The 7,081-nt window shown below is 37.2% G+C and overlaps 1 long non-coding RNA gene across 1 annotated transcript; it reads left to right on the top strand.

Annotated features, from left to right (window-relative positions):
• The first annotated feature begins 3,395 nt into the window (after nucleotides 1–3,395).
• On the top strand, nucleotides 3,396–4,300 carry LOC140737617 (uncharacterized). The gene is made up of 3 exons (XR_012101199.1): nucleotides 3,396–3,538; nucleotides 3,974–4,045; nucleotides 4,167–4,300. It is a non-coding gene; the product is annotated as an uncharacterized lncRNA (long non-coding RNA).
• Nucleotides 4,301–7,081: the final 2,781 nt, after the last annotated feature.

The raw sequence follows: 7,081 nt of genomic DNA, 5'->3' as shown, positions 1-7,081 counted from the left end.
GTGAAAGGAGCCATAAAGTCACTAAAAAACGGGAAAGCTACAGGAATAGACAACAACCCTGCTGAGCTGTTGAAACATGAAGGAGAGACAGTAATCAATATCCTCACCAATATCTGCAACAAAATCTGGAAGACCAGGAAATGGCCAACACCCTTGTCAAAATCACTCATCATAATTCTCCCCAAAAAAGGTAAATTACAGCAGTGCCAGAATTATAGAACCATAAGTCTTATCAGCCATGCAAGTAAAGTGATGCTGACAGCCTTCTTGAACAGACTGAAACTACAGGCAAAGGAAATAATCGCCGAAGAGCAGACTGGATTCAGATGTGGAAGAAGTACAACAGAACAGAATTTCAAACTCTGAGTACTGTGCAGAAATACAACCAATATCAACAGGACAGCTTCCACGTGTTCATGGACTTCAAGAAGGCATTCGATAGGGTGTGGTGTGATGCAATCTGGGCCACAATTAACAGATACAACATGGGTCAGAAGCTGATCCAAACCATCAAGCAGCTCTACACCAAAGCTGGCAGTGTGGTGCTTGTTTAAAGCACAGTTGAAAGTGGTACCACACATCAAGGCAGCCTCCTTTCACTCATACTGTTCAACACTTTCCTGGAGCAAATAATGGAAGATGCCCTGGAAGACCATATTGGCACAGTCAGCATCAGAGGACAGATCATAATCAACCTCAGGTTTGCTGATGACACTGATGGGCTGACATGAAGTGAGGATGAATTGGACTGCCTGGTGAATCGTCTGGATGATGCATCAATCAGATATGACATGGAGATCAGCACAGAGAAAACCAAGCTGAAGAGAAACAGTAAGGAGCCAAACACGACAAAAATCAGTCAGTGGACAAGAACTAAAGACTGTCAAATGATTCAAGTATCTGGCACCATCATCATCCAAGAAGAATCAAAATCAAAGTCCAAACAACAGCAACACTAGCTAAACTTAACCAATCTGGAGAGACAATAACATTACTCTCTGATCCAAGTTGAAACTCCTGCATGCACTTGTGCTCTCCATCTTCTTGTATGCATGTGAATCATAGACTTTGACAGCAGAACTACAAAAGAACTGCAACAAGCAGTAGAAATGACATGGTTCAGAAGGCTCCTTGGCATCTCCTATACAGACCATGTCTTAAGTGACGAAGTACAAAGAACCATCAGCCAGCACATGAGACACTACAAAGATCTACTGTCCACAGTAAAGAAGAGGAAACTGAGATGGTACGGCCACATAACCAGATCAAGTGGACTCTCAAAGGCCATTCTTCAGGGAATGGTGCAGGGGAAGTGAAAAAAGGGGCAGACAGAGGAAGAAATGGACGACCAACATTTCAGAATGGACCAGAGAGAGCTTTGTCACAACCCATCACTCGTCCACAAATATGAGAGATGGAGGAAACTGGTACAGCACCTTTACGAGCCAGGTGGATTGCGAGATCCGTAACGTAATCGTACATGCCATGAAATTTGCTGACGTTGTGGCAGCTGTACAGTGCAATACATAATAGATAAGCAGTGCAAAAATGGAAGTAAAATAGTAGTGAGGTGGTGTTCATGGGTTCAATGTCCATTCAGAGATTTGATGGCAGAGGGGAAGAAGCTGTTCCTGAATTGTTAAATGTGTGCCTTTGCACTTCCGTACCTGCTTCCTGATGGCAGTGATGGTAACAGTGCATGATCTTGGTGATGGAAGTCCTTAATACTGAACGTCACCTTTCTGAGGCTAGTGCCCATGCTGGGGCTGTCTAAATTTACTTTGATAGTCTGCAGCTTATTTTGGTGCTCTGCAGTAGCAACCCCCTCCCACCCCCCACTCCACAAGCAGACAGTGATGCACCCAGTTACATTGTTCTCCACAGTACAACTGCAGAAATTTGCAAGTGTTTTCGGTGACATACCTAATCTCCTCAAATTTATAATGAAATATAGCTGCATCGATCTGTTGGGCCCAGGATAGATCCTCAAGGATATTGACCCCCTGGAACTTGAAATTGTTCACTTCTTTCTCTTCTGATCCCTCTATGAGAACTGGTGTGTGCTCCCTCAAATTATCTTTCCTGAAGTCCACGTGAAATATGAACTGGGAAGAGAATAAGTCAATGCGCTCCTAAAGCCTGCTCTGCTTTTCGATGTGATTATGGCAGAACTGAAAGCAACCACAGCTTATCCACCCATTGTATCTTTTCATTCCCTTGTTTGTTATCATCTATTTACTTCTGCTCCAACATCTATATGCATTGATCAAGTTGTTCCATTTTTTATTAATCACTTGATCACGTATCTTTCATGAGTGGAACCATTCAATCCTTGCCTTGCCCCATCTGCTATGTCCACTCTGACAATGAGCGTGTACTAGGCAGGGATTTCATTAAGGAAACTTGCTCCTATCTGCTCTCGTTGTACTTTCCAAGCAGGTGCTTTCTCACTTAATTCAACTCCAGCCTGAGCCAGTTGTAACTCTGCCAATAATATAAGGGAAAAAATAACGGTAGGAGAAACAAAAATAAGCAATTAAATGGAATTAAAATAATTTAATTCATTAAGGTGCAAATTACCTGAAAATTTTGCCTGTACTGTTCCTTTCCATTGAAGATAACACTGTGACAGAACCTAAACAACAAGGAATACAGGCGATTTTACAGAGATCAACTGCATTGAAGCTCTGGATTTGCATATTTGCACTTATTTGCTCAGGAGCCCTCAATTTACTCACATTTAGAAAGTAAAGTGTTGCCAGTTTTGTGGGAAACTTGGGCTTTTTTTCTGAAATTTGGGTTATTTTATGGTTCATTTTAGGTCCTGTTTTTTAAAAAAAGGCTTGGTTGAAGGTTGAGTTTTCGAAAAGTCATTTACTTAGTGCTACTATTTAGTTCTTTTCTGCAGATGCCTCCCTTCCTCATCAATTTTATTAAAAATGTCATGACAGAAAACTAAACATTACTTCTCTCTGACCCAATGTATTATCTATGCGTACCAATGATTAATGCCTCGTGCATTATGAAACAGTATTTTTCTGTTGTAATTTAGTTTATGAGTCTATGATCTTCAAGCCAACGACAAAATTAACAATTACAATTTATTTTAAGCTTTTTTTAATAGCTGAAAACTATAATGAAAACGTCATTACTCTTCATGTCACAAATATCTTGGTAACTACAAAGTTTATTGCTCAATATTTTTTAATTTAGCAGTTTGTGGGAAAAATGTAAGGCCAGATTTTTCCTGTTTATTAATTTAGTGTCTGAATAACTGTTTGGCTGCCAAAACCAGTGTAATGAAATCATCACTTATGTCAAGCTCAGTTCCGTGAAGTTCTCAGTTATCATAATGCTTAGTTATGCCTTTTTCTCTAAAGGAAAGTCACCCTTTCCAATGTCTCCACCAGAAGCACTTTTTAATCCCTGTAATGATTCACCAGTGATCTTTCTTGATAGAAAGGGTGTGAGATCAATTGAAAGTCAGCCAATTAAATTATGTCGTAAACCTTCAGCAAAGCTTTACTGATTATATTGGGTGAGTTTTATGATTATTCATTGCTTGTATACAACTTCTTCCGCTTGTGAATGTATGTTGTGTTATTTGGGAATGGAATCCACCACTCCAACAGAATATTCCATCTATTACCACATAAAGTACTGGAGGAATTCAACAGGTCAGGATGCATCTATGGAAATGACTCTCCAGGTCTCAGACTGAAAGATCAACTGTTTATTCTTTTCTATAGATGTTGCCTCTACCTTATTTGTGTTATTTGGAGTTCTAACATCTGTAGACTTTCTCATGTTAAGGATAACTTTTTCTTTGACACAATGTCACAATTCCCGATTTTCATCTTCTTGCTGGAAAACTGAAGTCACAAAATATAGTTGGACATTTTAAATATTGCTTAGTAAAGATTTTGGTTACCTTTATTGCCCGCTCATTAATTCATGATTTTCCTGTTTTCAGTAGCATGTGGACTTTGCAACAACTCCTCACCTTCTCAAAAGCCTATCCAATGAAATACAAAAGATTAAGCAGGTACTTAACTTCTGTCATGTCACAAATATCTTGGTAACTTTAAGTTTATTGCTTAATATTTTTTAATTTAGCAGTTTGTGGGAAAAAATGTAAGACCAAGTTTTATCGTTTATTAATTTAGTGTCTGAATAACAGTTTGGCTGCCAAAACCAGTGTAATGAAATCAGTTGAACTACTGATTATTTGTACCGCTGAAGATGTCCATCAGTATGGTATTATTGAAGGACAAGAAAGAAGGTCAGAAGAAGTGGTATGCTCTTCACACAAAGGGTTGTCAATCTCTGGAACAAACAGCCAAACCAAGAAGGTACAACTGCAGTGTTTCAATGTATGTACGGGTATGGTGATAGAAAAATTGTAGAGTAGGGGTTTCCAACCTGGGGTCCAGAGACCCCTTAATGGTATTGGTCCATGGCATAAAAAAAAGTTGGTAACCCCTGGTGTAGAGGGATATAGGACTATTACAGGTAAATAGAAATAGTGCAGATAGGCATCACAATCTCTACAGATGAAATGAGACAAAAAGGTCCATTTCTTTGTTTCTATTACTCTATCATGTTGAAAATGGTCATTGCTTGCAGCTGTGTGGTATGAATGCCACCTGCTTCCAGACAGGTCAAACAGGGATATTATTTTAGTCTTGTGCTAGTTGCTTCATTATTAAAAATGTATTGATTACCTTAACACAATTAAGTTGTCAATGGACAATCCTGCTACTGTTCTTATGATAGAGTAATAGTGCAAACCTCTATGAAATCCATCTTCAGAATTATTAGATGCTTGGATATACCAGTAATAAAATCTTAACCCCAATTATAAGAAATATATTTAATATTGTAAAAAAAATGCACAGTATCTTTCTCTCTGGATATGAAATTTTGACAACAATTTCTAATTAATTATCATACATATCTGGAATATGCATTCAAGAATATATACCTTCAATCAAGGGATCCCAACTCTTTTTATGCTATGAACCCCAGCCATTAATTGAGGGGTCCTTCAACAACAGGTTGGGAACCTCTGCCTTAGATTCTATAAATTTTTGGTTTGATATTCCATAGAATGATTTTTCACTGTATTGCATAGAACTTTTCTCATCAGCTCATTTTGAACAGTACATATATCCAATACATTTCTTACGTAATATTATGTGTAATACCAATATTGCAAGCAAGGTGTTTCAGTAAATTTATTTTCTTTTAAGCTAAGATGATTTATTGGAAACATTAGTGACACTTTTACAACCAACCAGGATGATGTGTAGTATCTTTAGTGAGGTATATGTCTACATGGTTTATGAATACTTTAATTTGAAACTTTAATTTAATTTTATTATATGAATCAATTCAGGGCAATGCTTTTTGACGTCCATTATTCACTTGGGTGAATAATTTATAAATAATCTAACAGAATTTCAAATGTCCAGCAAACCAATTCCATAAAATATGAAAACAATAATTTGCTTTAACTCCAGTCACTTTCCAACCATATAAATAGGAGATATGTTATATTATTGGTTTCTTCCAGAAAGAAGATACACTTTTATGGAAAAGACATTGTGTGCTCAAATATCTTTTGCATGTTTCAAAGCAACTATCTATTTTCCAGCATGCGAAAAGAACACCCCAGAAAATTTTCACATCTCACTAATATCAGATATGATTGTTTTCTTTGGAGCAGCAAGGCTTAAGGGAGATCTGATAGAGGCTTATAAGATCATGAGAGGCATAGATACAGCAGAGCGAGAGTATCTGTTCCCCAGAGTTGAAATGTCTGGTACCAAAGGGCATGTATTGTAGGTGAGAGGAGGTAGGTTCAAAGAGGTTGTGCCGGGTAAGTTTTTTACTCAGAGTGGTAGATGCCTGGAATATGCTGCCTGTAATGGTGGTAGAGGCAAATACATTTAAGGCTTTTAAGAGATGTTTGGGTAGGCACATGGATGTAAGGAAGTTCGACTAATATGGACATTGTGCAGAAAGGAGGGATTAGCATTTGGGTGTTTTTGATTTGCTTTTTAGCTGGTTTGGCACAACTTTGTGGGCTGAAGGGCCTGTTCCCGAGCTATGTTCCATCAGATATGATCTTAGCAATGCATAACATTTCAAAGTAGCTATAGAATCATTCAATTATTTGAAGAATTAAAATGTGCAAAAGCATTGCCAATCTGCAAAAGTAGAAGCAGAATCTAGAGGTACAAATCATTCTAAAGCATCATTTCGGATAGATCCAAAATTATTATCCATTGGGATCAGTGCTGAAGAGATTGTTTATCAAGGACTCTTTTAAGCATCAGGTTTTAATGTGCAGGGGAAGACACTTCCTCTGTGCACAGAGTGTAACAAAATTACAAACCTGTTCTTTATAAATGGATTTAAGATTTCATTACTAGTGTATGCAAGAAATTCTCCATTTCTATCCGTATTGCAATATTTAATTCCAAAAGCATTACATCTGGCTGTATAAAAGTGGCTTTCATGGGTTTCTGTGTAGTTAGTTTTTACACAATAATGACAGGTTACACTGAATGATAATGTTACACTGAATAGAGCAATAATTACATTGATGTAATATTCACATCGTCCTTCGTACTTTGGCTACACCTAATTTAAATGTGCCTACTTACCGTATGAAATTTATATACCCAAGACATTGCAAATGTTAGACAAATTGAACGTAATTTTGTTCGAAACATTCATTTTGCTTTTCTCATTATTAGGCATTTATGGTTGTTAAATGAATTTAGCAATGGTAGCCTGTATCCTTTTCCTGACATTAGTCAATTAGGTGCATTAGAAACCTAGCATAAAAATCAGAGCTTGATATGATTTTTTATTTTATATTAGATGCTTCATTTAGACAAAAAAAAGGATGTGAGGTTCTGCTTCACTGAGATTAACCATTGTTTAAAAGCTTTCCAAGAAACAGCTGCCCACTTTTTAAATGATCATGTTTGATAGTTTATGGAATATTAAAGGGAAGTTGTTATCGCAAAAAATGTACTCACATCTCCTCAATCTGAGCATTAAAGTTTTC

This window comes from Hemitrygon akajei, chromosome 2 (assembly GCF_048418815.1).
Source record: "Hemitrygon akajei chromosome 2, sHemAka1.3, whole genome shotgun sequence".
In the NCBI taxonomy this organism is placed as follows: Eukaryota; Metazoa; Chordata; class Chondrichthyes; order Myliobatiformes; family Dasyatidae; genus Hemitrygon; species Hemitrygon akajei.
This window is presented reverse-complemented; position numbering and strand designations above follow the sequence as displayed.